The sequence below is a fragment of the Anolis carolinensis genome, chromosome 2, assembly GCF_035594765.1.
Source record: "Anolis carolinensis isolate JA03-04 chromosome 2, rAnoCar3.1.pri, whole genome shotgun sequence".
Taxonomy (NCBI): Eukaryota; Metazoa; Chordata; class Lepidosauria; order Squamata; family Dactyloidae; genus Anolis; species Anolis carolinensis.
The window spans coordinates 197498299-197516574 of record NC_085842.1 but is presented as its reverse complement, the minus strand read 5'-3'; the positions used below and the strand labels follow the sequence as shown (position 1 = coordinate 197516574).

The following is an 18276-nucleotide window of genomic DNA, read 5'->3' as shown; positions in this document are numbered from 1 at the left end:
TGCAGCAAGACAAAAGGGAGGCGGAACTCAGGAAGATTCCATCCCTGGTGCTGTAATGCATCACAGAGGTCCAGAGGCAATGGCTGTGGCAACTATATCAACTTCAGATGCTGTTTTGTACATTGGCTGCATTCTCTGACTTACTCGCCTTTCCCAAACAAAACTGCAGTAATTTGTTTGTTTGTTTTCATAGAATCATAGAATCATAGAATAGTAGAGTTGGAAGAGACCTCATGGGCCATCCAGTCCAACCCCCTGCCAAGAAGCAGGAAATCACATTCAAAGCACTCCCGACAGATGGCCATCCAGCCTCTGCTTAAAAGCCTCCAAGGAAGGAGCCTCCTCCACAGTTCGGGGGAGAGAGTTCCACTGTCGAACAGCCCTCACAGTGAGGAAGTTCTTCCTGATGTTCAGGTGGAATCTCCTTTCCTGTAGTTTGAAGCCATTGTTCCGTGTCCTAGTCTGCAGGGCAGCAGAAAACAAACTTGCTCCCTCCTCCCTGTAACTTCCCTTCACGTATTTGTACATGGCTATCATGTCTCCTCTCAGCCTTCTCTTCTGCAGGCTAAACATGCCAAGCTCTTTAAGCCGCTCCTCATAGGGCTTGTTCTCCAGACCCTTAATCATTTTAGTCGCCCTCCTCTGGACGCTTTCCAGCTTGTCAACATCTCCCTTCAACTGCGGTGCCCAAAATTGGACACAGTATTCCAGGTGTGGTCTGATCAACACTGATCAAGGCTCTCTTGATCCCAGAGTTAAGGAACTGGTTTTTCTGCATTCTTCCCCTCTCCTCCAGATCCTTCTGTTTTCCACAGAAGTAATGTTTTCCAACATAGAAATACCCCATCAGTTCAAACCCTAAATCAAGAAGAGACAATCCTAAATCTTTGGTTTTTGGGACAGCTGTTCCACCCAGTCCAGCTCTCTTTTCTTTTTGCTTTCTAGTCAAAAATTTAAGAAACACAGTCCTTTATTTTTGGACTCCCAAAGGCACAAATCACTTCCCTCTTTTGGGTTGCAGGGCCACATCATAGGATGCCCTTCTTCAGACATACATCCACCAGCCATCCATGGCCTGAGAATGCGATGAGACTCAGAAAAGGGTTTCTCGTGTGGATTTCAGGGCTTGGAAAGGCTCCTACAGAAAGATAATGATGGTGGTGGTGGTGGTGGTTATGTTTATCTATACCCCACCTTTCAAGAAAACCAAGATTATGGCAACCAGACTGACTGATAACTGGCAAATAGAGGGAGAAAATGAGGAGGCAGTGACAGACTTTGTAATTCTAGGCGCAAAGATTACCGCAGACGCAGACTGCAGCCAGGGCATCCAAAAATGTTTACTTCTTGGGAGGAGAGCAATGACCAATCCCACACTGGCAACGGTCTGCATAGTTAAAGCAATGGTATTCCTCATAGTAACCTACGGATGCGAGAACTGGACCATAAGGAAGGCTGAGCGAAGGAAGACAGTCGCTTTTGAACTGTGATGTTGGAGGTAAATTTTGAGAGTGCCTTGGACCGCAAGAAGATCCAACCAATCCATACTCCAGGAAATAATGCCCGGCTGCTCACTGGAGGGAAGGATATTAGATGCAAAGATGAAGTATTTCGGCCACATAATGAAAAGACAGGAAAGCTTGGAGAAGAGAATGATGCTGGGGAAAATGGAAGGAAAAAGGAAGAGGGGCCGACCAAGGGCAAGATGGATGGATCTTGAAGTGACTGGCTTGACCTTGAAGGAAGTGGGGGTGGCGACGGCCAACAGGGAGCTCTGGCTTGGGCTTGTCCAGGTGGTCACGAATACTCAAAAGCAACTGAACAAATAAACAACAAAAGCATTCTCTAAAGTAAAGTTTTTCAACTTGGAAGTCGGGACCCCTGGGGCGGGATCGCGAGGAGGTTTCAGAGTTGTCAAAGACCATCAGAAAAAAAACATATTTCTGATGGTCTTAGGAACCCAAATCCCTCCAGTATTTTCTGTTGGTCATGGGGGTTCTGTATTGGAAGTTTGGCTCAATTATATCATTGATGAGATTCAAGGGGCTATTTGATTGTCAGTGAACTATAAATCCCAGCAACTACAACTCCCAAATGTCAAGATCTGTTTTCCCTAAGCCCCACCAGTGTTCACATTTGGGCATATTGAGTATTCATGCCATGTTTGGTCCAAATCCATCATTGTTTGGAGTCCACAGTGCTCTCTGGAAGTTAGTGAACTACAACTCCAAAAACTCAAGGTCAATGCCCACCAAACCCTTCCAGTATTTTCTGTTGGTCATAGGAGTTCTGTGTGCCAAGTTTGGTTCAATTCCCTCGTTGGTCGAGTTCAGAATGCTCTTTGACTGTAGGTTAACTATAAATCCCAGCAACTACAACTCTCAAATGACAAAATCAATCCCCCCCAACCCCACCAGTGTTCAGATTTGGGCGTATTGGGTATTTGTGCCAAATTTGGTCCAGTGAATGAAAATACATCCTGCATATCAGATATTTACATTACAATTCATAAGAGTAGCAAAATTACAGTTATGAAGTAGCAATGAAAATAATTTTATGGCCGGGGTCACCATGACATGAGGAACTGTATTAAGGGGTCACAATTTTAGGAAGGTTGAGAACCACTGCTCTGAAGATCTTTCTATTTTCCACTCTAATGCATAGGGAAAGTGATGCAAGAGAGGCAGATGGAGTTCAGCCATTTCGTCTCCCTCCTCGCTAAAAATGCATCAACAACAATAAATCCTGTACAATGGCTGTGTTCTCTGCCATTGCTTTAGTGTGCCTCCAAGTCTAGCCTATGGCAACCGTAAAGCAAATACAACATACAATTTTTGTTTGCACCTTCTCTTCAGAGAGCAGTTGTTTTTGTTTCCCCCTGAGGCTGAGAGAGTGTGAGGCCCCTTTTTCAGCTTGATCGCCTTCACTGGTATGGCTGTACGATGGGCATCTGAAACAGGACCTTCTTGGTGACTGGCCCTCCCTAGGAAAGCTAGAATTGACTTCTTCTTGCTGCCCCTCCATCAGCTGGCACAGGCCTTTTTATTATTCAAACAGGCTTTTAGAATTGAAGGCTTTGTATCATTTTAAAATCTGTGTTTTAAATTATTATGGTGAGTGTTTCAATCCTAATTTAGTGTTAATCTTGGAGCCTGCTGAACTTGCTGACTGAAGGGTCAGTGGTTTGAATCCGGGGAGTGGGGTGAGCTCCTGCTGTTAGCCCCACCTTCTGCCAACCTAGCAGTTTGAAAACATGCAAATGTGAGTTTATCAATAAGTACTGCTCCAGCAGGAAGATAATGGCATTCCATGCAGCCCTGCCGGCCACATGACCTTGGAGGTGTCTACGGACAACTCCTGCTCTTTGGCGATGAGCACCAACCCTCAGAATCGGACATGACTAGACTTAATGTCAGGGGAAAACCTTTCCCTTTACCTTACTGTTAACCTCCCCCCTTTTTTTCTTTAATTTTTTTCTTTAATTCTGTTAAACTTGTTTTAAATTATAAGCACAGCTCGTGTCTCAGTTTTGATTAATAAACATAGCAAATAAATTAATCAATTGAAATTCTATTTTAGTGTTAACCCACCCCTCCTTTTTTTTCTTTAGTTCTATTGAACTTGTTTTAAATTGTAAGTGCAGCCTTGTGTCTCAGTTTTGGTAAATATTCTGAATCCTTTAATTCTTTTTTAGTGTAGACAAGGCATCTTCAAACTGCAGCAGCCAGCTGTTTGGGTCTCCAACTCCCAGAATTCCTGGCCATTTAACAAGTTGTCTAGTGCTTCTGGGAGTTGGAGGCCAAACAGCTGGAGAGATGCAGGTTGAGGATGCCTGGTGTAGACTCTCATTTAGTTCTTTTTTAAATCATAGGTTCTCTTGAGTCCCATTTTTCTCAGGGAGAGGCAAGGTGGAGATGTAACAACACCTCTCTGGACAGCAGGAAAATTCCATGTTTAGGACTAATATGGAAAGAAAATTAAAATGATCATAACTGGCTTGGGCAGGGAGTCCTACAAGAAAGAACTATTTGTTATTTTTTAATTAGGAGAAGAAGGCGGGAAAGCCAGAGTGGGTGGAGTTGCTGTATCCCAAGGATCAGAGATTTAGGATCTTCTCATCTCGTTCTTGAGGTTTAAATTATGGGGTCTTTATATGTTGTTTCAGGAAAGCAGGAATGTGGACAAACTGGTTCCTTGACTTTTAGAATGAAGACTACCAATCTCTCAGCCAGCAATTATTAGAGTTGTAAAGCAAACAAAGGGGCCAAACGTTTTGATTTGGAAAAGCTTAATAATGGGATACAATGCGACCAGTGTAAAGAGCGCTGATTGATGTAGTTGCCACAACCTTTCCTATTTGAAGTGTTGGGGGAGGTTCAGACAGAGGAGGATCTTTGCGGAACAGGAGAATCTTCCTGGGTTCCGCCTCCCTTCTGTCTTGCAGCACCAATGGGAAATCTGAATGGGTGGATGCTTCCAGATTGGCGGAGAACTGGAGAAATCAGATGTAGGCATGCAAATGTACACACACCAGGGCATGACAGGGAGTAAAAATAGGGTGCAGATTAGGGATTTTGTGGCACCCCAAGACCCAAATCTGCCGTGTGAGGCAGGCCAGAAATGCAGTTCTGTCCAATGAAGCTCAGAGCAAATGCTGCGGAGCGAGGCTCCTGTGCCCTAAAAAGGAGTGCGGGCAAGGGTCCAGAAGGGAATGGTGCCTAGCCAAGTTATACTTACCTTACAGGGGAGACACCATTACAAAGATGGTTTTCCCAGGGTGAGGTTCATTCACTGACTTTGCTCAATTGAACAATATTCGGCCAGTTTACAATCTTCCCTTTGTGGGCAAAGTCTTGGAACGTGTGGTGTCCTTACAATTCCAGGTGTTCTTGGAAGGAACTGATTATCTGGACTTGTCATAGTCTGGCTTTAGGCTGGACATGGAACTGATACAGCCTTGGTTTTCTTAGTGGATGATGAGATCCCTACTGAAATCTTTAAAAAGGGTGGACCTGAGCTGACACAACAATTCCATCAGCTCATTGAAAAAGTGTGGATGACCGAGAACATCCCAGTAGCAGACTGCAGAGAAAGCAAGAAATTCTACCAGTCTCAGAAGACACACTCCCAGAATCCAAAAACACTCTCAGAATCCAAGAACGGCTTCCATGCCTCCAGAGGAAAAGTGGACATGATCTTCACTACATGACAGCTCCAATTAAAACAAAGGATTGCAGAGTCACAATTATAGGTTTAAAATATTTCTTGTAGTAAAAGAAATCCATTGTAGATAGAAAAGGTTTTTGGAGCTAACTAGCTCTCTAAGCTAGCTTCTGAGGAAGGTAGGTAAAGGTAAAGGCTTCCCCTGACATTAAGTCCAGCCGTGTCCGACTCTGGGGGTTGGTGCTCATCTCCATTTCTAAGCCGAAGAGCCGGCGTTGTCCGTAGACACCTCCAAGGTCATCTGGCCGGCATGACTGCATGGACCGCCGTTACCTTCCTGCTGGAGTGGTACCTATTGATCTACTCACATTTGCATGTTTTCGAACTGCTAGGTTGGCAGAAGCTGGAGCTTACAGCAGGTGCTCACTCTGCTCCCTGGATTTGAACCTGGGACCTTTCGGTCTGCAAGTTCAGCAGCTCAGCGCTTTAACACTGAGCCACCGGAGGCTCCTTCCTGAGGAAGGTAAGAAGGTAAACATAACAAAAATATCCATATAGCTACATTTTGCCTGGAGAATGGCAGAACGTGTCCTCAGGGGAGAGCAAAAGGCAGAAGAGACCCAAAGGGAGGCTGCCCCTGATGGCGCAGTTGAGCTGCTGAACTTGCTGACCAAAAGGTTGCCGGTTTGAATCCCGGGAGCAGAGTGAGCTCTGGCAGTTAGCCCCAGCTTCTGCCAACCTACCAGTTCGAAAATGTGCAAATGTGAGTAGATCAATAAGTACCGCTCTGTCAGAAAGTTAATGCCATGCCATGCAGTCATGCCGGCTACATGACTCCAAAATGCACTCCTTCTTCTTCCCTTGAGAAAGGAGCCCCAAAAGTGACCAGAATCCTGCTTTCCCATAGCAGATCTGAGACATACACTATCTCTCTCCTTCCCAATGGAGCAGAGCATAGCGGGTGAACAGCATCTCTGTCTGTCACACTTCTGGATTGTCATAAGGTCACTTATATAGCAACTAGCTGTGCCCGGCCACGCATTGCTGTGGCGTTGTCTGGTGGTGTTGGTGAGAAATTATTGAGGTGGTGGTATTGAATGTCTGTTTTATGGTTGTCTTTATGTTTAGTATACATTTGGTTGTTTGTGTACTGTGAAAGTGGTGAGGATAGAGGGGGTCTATGTCCCTGTGTAGTATTGTATAGTATTTATACGTTGTGCATGTGTTGTGAATGCTTGGATTGTGTCCTGCTGCATAGTAGAAAGGGTTGGGCTGGATGGCCCTTAGGGGTCTCTCCAAACTCTTGGATTCTATGCTTCTATTATTATTATTATTATCATCATCATCTTCATCATCATCATCATTATGTAGAGGCTGGATGGCCATCTGTAAGGAGTGCTTGGATTGTGTCCTCCTGCATGGTAGAAGGAAGTTGATCTGGATGATTCTTAGGGGTCACTCCAAACCTTAGGATTGTATGATGTTGTAGTTATTATTCTTACAGTAGTCTCACTTATCCAACATAAACGGGCCGGCAGAACGTTGGATAAGCGAATATGTTGGATAATAAGGAGAGGTTAAGGAGAAGCCTATTAAACATCAAATTAGGTTATGATTTTACAAATTAAGCGCCAAAACATCATGTTATACAATAAATCTGGAAGAAAAAGTAGTTCAATACGCAGTAATGCTACGTAGTAATTACTGTATTTACGAATTTCTCACCAAAATATCATGATATATTGAAAACATTGACTACAAAAATGCGTTGGATAATCCAGAACGTTGGATAAGCGAGTGTTGGATAAGTGAGACTCTACTGTATTATTATTATTAGTAGTAGTAGTAGTAGTAGTATTAGTATTGAGAGGCTGGGTGGCTATTTGTTGGGAGTGCTTGGATTGTATCGTCCAATGGCAGAGTTGGGTTGTACTGGACGGCCTTTAGGGGTCTCTCCTAACTGTCTGATTCTATGATTCGATTTGTATTATTATTGTGCGGATCTTGGATGGCCATCTGTTAGGAGTGCTTGATTTGTGTTTTCCTGCATGGTAGAAGGAAGGTGAACTGGATGATCCTTAGGGGTGTCTCCTAACCTTATGATTGTATGATATTATTATTATTATTATTATTATTATTATTATTATTATTATTATTATTGAGAGGCTGGGCAGCCATCTGTTGGGCGTGCTTGGATTGTGTCCTCCATGGCAGAATTGGGTTGGACTGGATTACCACAGTAATCTTACTTATCCAACATTCGCTTATCCAGTGTTCTGGATTATCCAACGCAGTCTGCCTTTTAGTAGTCAATATTTTTGTAGTCAATGTTTTAAATTCATTGTGATATTTTGGTGCTAAATTTGTAAATACAGTAATTACAACATAGCATTACTGAGTATTGAACTACTTTTTCTGTCAAATTTGTTGTTTGGTGCTTAATTTGTATAATCATTACGTAATTTGATGTTTAATAGGCTTTTTCTGAATCCCTTCTTATTATCCAACATATTGACTTATCCAACGTTCTGCTGGCCTGTATGTTGGATAAGTGAGATTCGACTGTATATTTATAATCTTATATTATCTGTTTAGAACTGGATTATATGAGGCCCCTTGTACACAGCTGTATAAAATGCACACTGAAGTGAATTATCTGGCAGTGTGGACTCAAGATAATCCAGTTCAAAGCAGATAATATAAGATTATAAATGGGTAATATAGCTGTGTGGAAGGGCCTTGAGTTTACACTGCCATATAATCCAGTTAAAATCAGATAATCTGTGGAAAAGGCCTAATGAGGCCTAACTGTGCCTGTCCCCTGGGCTGAGTAGGTTGCTAGGAGAATTCCATGTTTAGGACTAATACGGAAAGAAAATTATAATGATCATAACTGGTTTGGGCGAGGAGTCCTAAAAGAAAGAACTGTATTTGCTATTTTTCTAGTTAGGAGAAGGAGAGGGTAAAGCCAGAGTGGGAGTTGCTGTATCCCAAGGATCAAAAATTTAGGATCTTCTCGTCTTTTTTTTTTTTTTGAGATTGAAATGATCTTAAAGTGTTGTTTCTCGAAAGCAAGAATGTTGACAGACAGGTTCCTTGACTTTTGAGAATCAAGACTAGGAATCTCCCAGCCAGCCGTGATCACAGCCGTGGTAAAGCAAACAAAAGCTTTTCGATTTTGAAAAGCATAATAATTGCAGACAATGCGACAAGTGTACAAAGAGACTCTTGTTGATGTAATTGGCACCAACTTTCCTATTTTGAGTGTTGGGGGAGGTTCAGACAGAGCAGGATCTCTGCAGAGGAGGAGAATCTTCCTGAGTTCCGCCTCCTTTCTGTCTTGCAGCACCAATGGGAAGCCGGAATGGGTAGATGCCTCCAGAGTGACACAGAAAAGGAGAAATCAGATGCAGGCATGCAAATATACGCACACCATAGCATGGTGGGAGCAAAAAGAGGGTGCAGACGAGGTCTTGTGGGGTGCCCCGAGACTCAGATCAGCAAAGGCAGCTATGCCCGCCTGTCAGGTAAAGCTCACAAGGATCGCACAAACGGAGTCACCATGCCCTAAAAGACAGTGCAGATGAGAGTCCAGGAGGTGATTGTGCGATTCCAACTCATACTTACCTGGCAGGGGAGACACCATGATCATGAAGGTGGTTTTCCCAGGGTGAGGCTCATCCATTGCACTCCGGGTGTGCTGACCCCTGCGATTTCCCCAAATGCGGGAAACTCGACTGCATAATTTGTGGTAGTGGGGGACTGCGTTCGCGCTTTCCCCTGGTCACACTGGTGCAAAGATAGAAAAGAATAAGCTGAGACTGCTCCCAGTTTTGGGTTCTGTGTGGAGTCGTTATGTGCATTTGTGTGGAATTGCTGTTCGTTTTTTTTTTGTTTCATTGGCTATGTCTCATTTTTGTATTTATCTCCACTTCAGAAAACGGGAAGCCTGTATGAATAGGATTTTCACCTTGAGTACAAAAAAATGATCATTTCTGAACCACCCCTACCACTTCAAAAATCCCAGCCCCCTTCCCTTCAAAGGAAAAATTATTAAAATAAGGCCCCGGTGGCACAGTGTTAAAGCGCTGAGGGGCTGAACTTGTGGGCTGAAAGGTTGCAGGTTCGAATCCATGGAGCGGAGTGAGCTCCCATTGTTAGCCCCAGCTTCTGCCAACCTAGCAGTTTAAAAACATGCACCTTTGAGTAGATCAATAGGTACTGCTTCGACGGGAATGTAACGGCGCTCCATGCAGTCATGCCGGCCACATGACCTTGGAGGTGTCTATGGACAAAGCTGGCTCTTCGGCTTGGAAATGGAGATGAGTACCAACCCCCAGAGGCGGACACAACTGGACTTACTGTCAGGGGAAAACTTTTTACTAGCCAGGCCAAAAAAAAAAAAACCCAAATCTGCCCACTGCCCAGTACCCTTACCAGCAGGCAAGGAAGCAGCAAGACAAAACACAAGGCAACAACCATCAGCAAGCCAAGAGAGAGAGCCAGCCAGCCCACCCGCAGCAGCAAAGGACACGTCCGCCCCCTAAATAGCCTCCCTAGCAGCCCATGTTACTGTTTCCCTGGCCTCTGAATGGCCAAGGATCACCTCCTCCCACCTCCGACGCTAGAGGAAGTGGATGCCACACGGCCAAAAAACGAGAGCAAGCATGGTGACCATGCAGCTTTCTCTTTCGTGTCGCCTTTTGCTTTGTACGAAAATGGTGTCTTTCATATCTTGCAATCTGAACGCGTGGCACGAAATGAAAGACGAACGAAACAGATGAAACAAATACCACTCACATCTCTAGTGTGGAGTGAGGGGATAACTTGCTTGAGTTCATGTTGGGGAAAGCAACCTTAACAAGCCTTTTCTATGTCTTGTTTTTTTGTAATAATGTTTTATTAGTATGTTGTTTTACAACCTGAAGTTTATTATGTTCTATTTAGTTTGCAGTTATCTCATCTCTATATACCTAAAGCAGTGGGAGGGACTGCAGTTTATGTGACCACTCTGTGACAGTGTAGAATGTCCAGTTTTTAAAAGGCTGTCAGAGAAGTCAGTCAGAAATGTCAGTTGGGCTGCAGTCAGCTTGAGTGCAGTTTTAGGGAGTTATAAAACCATTGAGGCGTGTGTTTTCTTTGAAAGTAAAGTCTTATTCAAGGGAGCTAAACAAAGCGACATAGTTTATGAGGAGACTGTTAAGAGTTTATAAATTTAAGACCCAAACTCTCCTTCAAACTACAGGAAAGGGGATTCCACCTGAACATTAGGAAGAATTTCCTCACTGTGAGAGCTGTTCAGCAGTGGAACTCTCTGCCCCGGAGTGTGGTGGAGGCTCCTTCTTTGGAGGCTTTTAAGCAGAGGCTGGATGCGATTTTCCTGCTTCTTGGCAGAGGGTTGGACTGGATGGCCCACAAGGTCTCTTCCAACTTTATGATTCTATGAAACGTTTTGGAAGTTTTTAACCCTTGACAAAAGAAATGTGTCTGTACCTTTGAATACATTAAGTTATCAGTAAACAATCTTGTTACCTGCTCCTAATAGAATCAAAGTATCTATCTACGTGCCCAGTGATCATACTTTACCAAATAAATTCTGCTACCCTCATTAGATTGTGATCCTAATAGTTCATAATCTATAACTCTATGATTTGGGATCCTAACAGGTCCAATCCTTCAGTCAATTTCCACCCAATAATGACTTGATTAAGTTCTACTCCCCATCTGTCTTTCTTACTTACTTACTTACTTACTTAGGCGATCCCTTGTTGCCCGAGTATGATGGCCTTCCAAGTGTAGTGTCTTGGCAGTGGATACGTAGGTGAATGTGTAGCCCTATTCTTGTAGCCATATTCTTCAACAGTGAGGGCATCGGTTTCCAGGTGGAAGGCGGTCCTGGTCGGCTTGACGTGCCTTCCTCTTGGAACGCTTCTCCTTTCTCCTTCTATTTGTGCCTCTTCAAATTCCACAACACTGCTGGTCACAGCTGAACTCCAGTTAGAGTGCTCAAGGACCAGGGCTTCCCAGTTCTCGGTGTCTATGCCACGGTTTTTAAGGCTAGCATTAAGCCTATCTTTAAATCTCTTTTCCAGCCCACAAACACTCCATTTTCCATTCTTGAGTTGGGAGTATAGTAACTTATTTGGGAGATGGTGATCAGGCATTCAGACAACGTGGCTAGTCCAGCAGAGTTGATAGCGTAGGAGCATTGCTTCAATGATGGTGGTCTTTGCTTTTTCCGGCACGCTGACATTTGTCCGCCTGTCTTCCCAAGACTTTTTCGGAGACAACGCTGATGGACTCTTTCCAGGAGTTGAGTGTGACATCTGTAGACAGTCCATGTTTCGCAGGCGTATAACAGGTTTGGGAGGACAATAGCTTTATAAACAAGCACCTTGGTGTCCCTACGGATGTCCCGATCCTCAAACACTATCTGCTTCATTCAGAGAAATGTTGCACATGCAGAGCTCAGGCGGTGTTGTATTTCAGTGTCAATGTTGACTTTTGTGGAGAGGTGGCTGCCAAGGTAGTGGAAATGGTCAACATTTTCTAATGTTACACCATTAAATTGTGTTCCTGACATTGCAGAGGGATTGGCTGTTGCCTGCTGGAAGAGCGCTTTGGTTTTCTCGATGTTCAATGAGAGGCCGAGTTTCTTGTATGCTTCTGCAAAGGTGTTTAGAGTGGCTTGTAGGTCTTTTTCTGAATGCACACAGATAACACCATCATTGGCATATTGGAGTTCTATAACAGATGTTGTTGTGACCTTGGTTTTGGTTTTCAATCTGCTGAGGTTAAATAGCTTGCCATCTGTCCGATAGATGATTTCCACTTTGATGGGAAACTCCCCGTCAACAAGATGAAATATCAGCGATGAAGCTGGAAAATAAGGTTGGGGCAATAACACACCCCTGCTTGACACCTGATTCCACCTTAAATGGGTCACTTTGGGAGCCATTGCTGTCCAAGACTGTTGCCATCATGTCATTGTGGAGGAGCTGCAGGATGTTCACAAACTTGTCAGGGCACCCGATTTTTTGGAGGATGATCCAGAGAGCACTGCAATTCACTGAGTCGAATGCCTTTGCAATGTCAATGAATGCCATGTAGGTAAACATTTACATTTAGTCTAGTTGTGAAAAAAATATGAATATATTATGTGTGGGTATGAACGAATTGAATGGAAGATGAATGAATGTGAGCTAGTAAATTTGAAGACACTAGTCTGTAGACTAAGGCCTACAATGACAAATTTATCAGGGCACCCGATTTTTGGAAGTATGGTCCAGAAACCTCTGCGATTCACTGTGTCAAATGCCTTTGCAAGGTCAATGAATGCCAAGTACAGAGGTTGATTTTGTTCCCTGCATTTTTCTTGGCGCTGTCGTGCAGTGGAGATCATGTCCACTGTTCCTCTGGAGGGGCGGAAGCCGTTCTGGGATTCTGGGAGGGTGTCTTCTGAGACAGGGAGAAGGTGGTTTGCAAGGATTCTTGCGAGGATTTTCCCAGCGGAGGTTAGAAGGGAGTGTAACGAAGTGTGATTTTTTTAGTTTACAGAGGTCATGTATAATAGCGTTTTAAAAGGGTCAATATTTCAGTTACTCTGCACTCATGAGTTGGTTGCCATGGAGAAGTGGGTGGATCCAACTGCTGTTTTGGTGGAGAAGTGCAGGTTTGAAAAAGAAGCAGTTAGTCTGTGCCCTGATGAGGTACCGTGAAGACTGATCCTCAGTTGAAGGGATCAGGGAGACTCAAATGCTTATTTTTGAGTCAGTTTAAAATAAGTTTGGTGACTTATTTTAAGGTAGTCTGTCTCCTGATGAGGAACAGATAATCTGTGATTGTAATTCACAGGGTGACTGCAATTTAGAGCAGTAAAGAAAGAAGTGACATTTTAAGAAGTTTGAAACACCTCATTCTAGCCTTGCAACTGTTAACCAAAGTGCCTCTAAAGAGAAAGTTACTGTAACCATTAAGCTTTGTGCCAGAATAAATGTGTTATTGTTCTTTTAAACATCTCAGCTTCTGTCATATATATATTACCATCAAAAACAAACCAAGAAGAAAGAAGAAAAACAAAATTTAAAAGGTTTCCCTCTAAGTAGCTAATGGCTATATCTTCCCTTAGTGGTGGCAAGCGTGGATAATCCCCTTTACATCTGGTGGCCACATTATAAACATCTTTACACTGGTGGCAGCGGGTATAATATAATAATATAATTAAATAAACATCCAACATCTCTTCTCCGCAGGGAGATACCGCGATAGTTCCCGCAGTCTGTTCTATCTCCTTTTTTGAAAAGGGTGATGATGGTGGCATCTTTGAAGTCTGCTGGGATTTTTTCGATCACCCACCCTTTTTCAATGAGCTGGTGGAGTTGTTGTGTTAGCTTCTTTCTTACAGCAACAATTGAACATTCAGTTAGATGGACCCCAACAACTGGCATAGAAAGGAAGGAACCAGACATGGACATGCAAATATATTCACTTCTGAGCATGGTGGGAGCAAACAGGGATTGCAGATCAAAATGGTAAGAGTACAATTCATCTGGCAAACTTGTTGCCGCCTGCAAGTGGGGCAGAGAAGGGCAGAGTTCCCCCATGTTTTATCTAAGTCTTAAGATTTCAGTTTCTAATGGGCGGAAGCATCATTAAAGTCTTGGTCCAATATTGGGCTACAGAAGAACAAACATATGTTTAAAAAAAAAAAAAGCATGGAAGCGGATGTAATAATGTAGCTGTTTCAGCAACTGTTTCTGAGTGTCTGCTAGGAAGGAAGAGGAGGGCAAATCAATGACTCCGCAGAGATGGAAGGGAAGGAAATGCCTGTGTTCCGCCTCCTTCTGTCTTGCAGCGCCAATGGGATGCCTGGCTGCTGCATGGATGCTTGGAGTCTCTGAAGAAAGGAAGCAACCAGGAGCAAGCATGCAAATATTCACACACCAAGGCATGCCGGAAGAAAAAAGGGGTGCAAATCAAACATTGTAAAGCACTCTAAAACACAGTCCTGAAAAATGGAGCAGATCATAGATACAGTTCTGTCCAATGGATCTCAGGGCAAGTGCTGCAGACGGAGGCCACTGTGTCCTAAAAGAGAGTACAAACGAGAGGCCAGGAGGGGATTGTGCGATTCCAACTCATACTTACCTGGCAGGGGAGACACCATGATCATGAAGGTGGTTTTCCCAGGGTGAGGCTCATCCATTGCACTCCGGGTGTGCTGACCCCTGCGATTTCCCCAAATGCGGGAAACTCGACTGCATAATTTGTGGTAGTGGGGGACTGCGTTCGCGCTTTCCCCTGGTCACATTGGTGCAAAGATAGAAAATGAATGTGTTGGCAATGAATGTGTAGGCAAAGGCTTTCACTGGGTTGCTGTGGGCTTTCTGGGCTTTATGTTCATGCTCCAGACACATTTGCATTCTCTCCTGACTTTTCACCCACATCTATGCAGTCATCCTCAAAGGTTGCGAGCTATATTGGATACTAGACAAGAGAGCTTTATATATCTGTGGAAGGTCCTGCTTGGGAGAAAGAATTCTTGTCTGTTTGAGGCAAGTGTTAATGTTGCAATTAATCATCTTGATTAGCATTGAAAAGCCTTGCAGCTTCAAAGCCTGGCTGCTTCCTGCCTGGAGGAATCCTTTATTGGGAGGTGTTAGCTGGCCCTGATTGTTTGTTGTCTGGAATTTCCCAGTTTTTGAGTGTTGTCTTTTATTTATTGTCCTGATTTTAGTTTTTTTAAATATTGGGAGCCAGATTTTGCTCGGGCCCCTGGTGGTGGCGCAGTGTGTTAAAGCGCTGAGCTGCTGAACTTGCGGACCAAAAGGTTCCAGGTTCAAATCCTGGGAGCTGAATGAGCGCCCGCTGTCAGCCCCAGCTCCTGCCAACCTAGCAGTTCGAAAACATGCAAATGTGAGTAGATCAATAGGTACCGCTCCGGCGGGAAGGTAACGGCACTCCATGCAGTCATGCCGGCCACATGACCTTGGAGGTGTCTACGGACAACGCCGGCTCTTTGGCTTAGAAATGGGGATGAGCACCAACCCCCAGAGTCAGTCACGACTGGACTTAACGTCAGGGGAAAACCTTACCAACCTTAGATTTTGCTCATTTTCGTGTTTTGTGATATTGCTCATTTGCTCCTTTCTGTTGAAATTCTCCACACGCTTGTGGATTTCAATGGCATCTCTGTATAGTTTGACATGGTAGTTGTTAGAGTAGTCCAGTATTTCTGTGTTCTCAAATAACAGATGTGGACGAAACGTCTGGAACATTGTCATACAAACCAGAAAACTCACAGCAACCTATAGAAAATTAATTTTACTGTTTTTTTGTGAGAGTTCTCCTGGCATTAACATATATCATATTCATAGTAATCTTGATATCCACATCAAAAATTCCTCGAGGAAATAATCAATCGAAACTATCTGTCTTTCATTATTGTCTTACGTGAAGTGGGCTGCTGTAGCTCCAGTACACCTAGCCATCACAGCCAGGCTTCTTGAATGCTGGAAGCTGTAGTGCTGTGCTGGAGAAATAAGGGAGTAGATGGGATTTGGAGAAAGCCGGTACTGAAACGGCCATAGACTTCTCCTTTTGATCACTGTGATAACAAATATGATAACAACATTTTGTTGTTTACATGATGAAATGATATAGAGATGTGCTAAGAAATCTGGTTTCCACTATTTCTGTGCTTTGGAACAAATCCTTCTCAATTCTCAATTTCTCAAAGGGTGTTGTGATGGGAAATCAAAAGTTGGAACATCCAGGCTGTCTGACAGAGTGCATCTTCCTGTCTGGTTCTGCTCTGAACAGGCCCTTTTCCCAGTCTCCCCATCTCCACAGACATGGATGGTGAGTGGGTGTATGATCGAGGAAGGGCATCCTATGATGTGGCCCTACAACCTAACTGGGGTAGGCGGTTGGTACCTTTGGGTTGGGAGTCCTTAAAGGCTGTACTTGGTTAAATTTTCAAATAGGTAAAGGTAAAGGTTTCCCCTGATGTTAAGTCCAGTCATGTCTGACTCTGGGGGTTGGTTCTCATCTCCATTTCTAAGCCCAAGAGCCAGCGTTGTCTGTAGACGCCTCCAAGGTCATGTAGACGCCTCCAAGGTCATGTGGCCGGCATGACTGCATGAAGTGTTGTTACCTTCCTGCCGGAGTGGTACCTACTGATCTACACATATTTGAATGTTTTCGAACTGCTAGGTTGGCAGAAGCTGGGGCTAACAGAGGGAGTTCCCTCCGCTCTCTGGATTCGAACCGTTGACCTTTTGGTCAGTAAGTTTAGCAGATAAGCGGTTTAACCCAAGGCACCACCAGGGGAGCCGATCAGTGCTGTGGGGAAACCAAAAAAGGCCCCAGGATTTTTTTATTTTTATTTTTCAAAAGTTAATACTTGGAGTAGGAGCCCCGGTGGAAACCTTTACCTTTACTTTACTAATACTTGGAGTAAAGAGCCCCGGTGGCGAAGTGTGTTAAAGCACTGAGCTGCTGAACTTGCAGACCGAAAGGTCCCAGGTTCAAATCCTGGGAGCGGAGTGAGCGCCCGCTATTAGCTCCAACTTCTGCTAACCTAGCAGTTTGAAAACATGCCAATGTGAGTAGATCAATAGGTACTGCTCCGGCAGCAAGGTAACATGCAGTCATGCCGGCCACGACTTTGGAGGTGTCTATGGACAACGCCAGCTCTTTGGCTTAGAAATGGAGATGAGCACCAACCCCCAGAGTCAGACATGACTGGACTTAACGTCAGGGGAAACCTTTACCTTTACCTTAATATTTGGAGAATGCTGCCATTGGCCAAAGCTTCTGCCATTGAAGTGGTTGCCATAGCCATCCCTGTTTGAATGGGGAGGAGAGATTAGAAGTGCATATGACACAATGGAGGACGTCCTTATAAGGGGAGAATGGCCAGAAGTCCGCCTACTTTCTGTCTTGCAGCAACAAAGGAAAAGACAGTGTAAGTCAGACTGCAACCAGTGTACAAAGCGGCTTCTGGAGTTGATGTAGTTGCCGCAGCCATTGCCTCTGGACCTCTGTGACGCATTACAGCGCCAGGGATAGAATCTTCCTGAGTTCCGCCTCCTTTCTGTCGTGCAGCACCAATGGGAAGCCGGAATGGGTGGAAGCCTCCAGAGTGACACAGAAAAAGAGAAATCAGATGCAGGCATGCAAATATACGCACACCAGGGCATGGTGGGAGCAAAAAGAGGGTCCAGACGAGGGCTTGTGGGGTGCCCCGAGACTCAGATCAGCAAAGGTAGCTATACTCCCCTGTCAGGTAAAGCTCACAAGGATCGCAGAAACGGAGTCACCGTGCCCTAAAAGAGAGTGCGAATGAGAGACCAGGAGGGGATTGTGCGATTCCAACTCATACTTACCTGGCAGGGGAGACACCATGATCACGAAGGTGGTTTTCCCAGGGTGAGGCTCATCCATTGCACTCCGGGTGTGCTGACCCCTGCGATTTCCCCAAATGCGGGAAACTCGACTGCATAATTTGTGGTAGTGGGGGACTGCGTTCGCGCTTTCCCCTGATCTTGCTGGTTCAAAGATAGAAATTGTATATTAGGCTGTGGGTGAAGGCTATAACTGCCAGAATCGTTGGTTTGCTGTTCGTTTTGCATGCTTAATGGCCATGTTCCAGAAGCACTTTCTTCTGATGTTTTCACAACATTTATGCCAGGCACTATCAGAGCTTGTGAGGTCTGTTGAAAACTAGTCAAGTGGGTTATATTTATCCGTGGAATTGTCCAGGGTGGGAGAATGGCTAATGTTGTAATGATTTCCTTAATCGCTTTGCAGCTTCAATGCCAGGCTGGTTTCTACCTGAGGGAATCCTTTTTTGGGAGGTGATTAGCTAGCTCTGATTATTAACTGTCTGGAATTCCCCAGTTTTCAGAGAGTTGTTCTTTATTTACTGCCCTGATTTTAGAGTTTTTTAATACTGGCAGCTAGGCTTTGAAGCTGCAAGGCCATTAAATGCTCGCTAAGGAGATCAATTGCCACATTCACACTGGCCGCAAACAGACAAGAGTTCTTTCTCCCACACTGGACCTTCCACAGATATATAAACCCCACTTACCTAGTAACCAACAAACTTGA

General features: G+C 44.4%; 3 non-coding genes across 3 annotated transcripts; all 3 read left to right on the top strand.

Moving 5' to 3' along the window:
- The first annotated feature begins 8782 nt into the window (after window positions 1–8782).
- LOC134297191 (U1 spliceosomal RNA) lies at window positions 8783–8946 on the top strand. The gene has a single exon (XR_010003947.1). It is a non-coding gene; the product is annotated as a U1 spliceosomal RNA (small nuclear RNA).
- Window positions 8947–14302: 5356 nt separating this feature from the next.
- LOC134297190 (U1 spliceosomal RNA) lies at window positions 14303–14466 on the top strand. Its single transcript, XR_010003946.1, has one exon. It is a non-coding gene; the product is annotated as a U1 spliceosomal RNA (small nuclear RNA).
- A 3078-nt stretch (window positions 14467–17544) lies between these two features.
- LOC134297194 (U1 spliceosomal RNA) lies at window positions 17545–17708 on the top strand. The gene has a single exon (XR_010003950.1). It is a non-coding gene; the product is annotated as a U1 spliceosomal RNA (small nuclear RNA).
- Window positions 17709–18276: the final 568 nt, after the last annotated feature.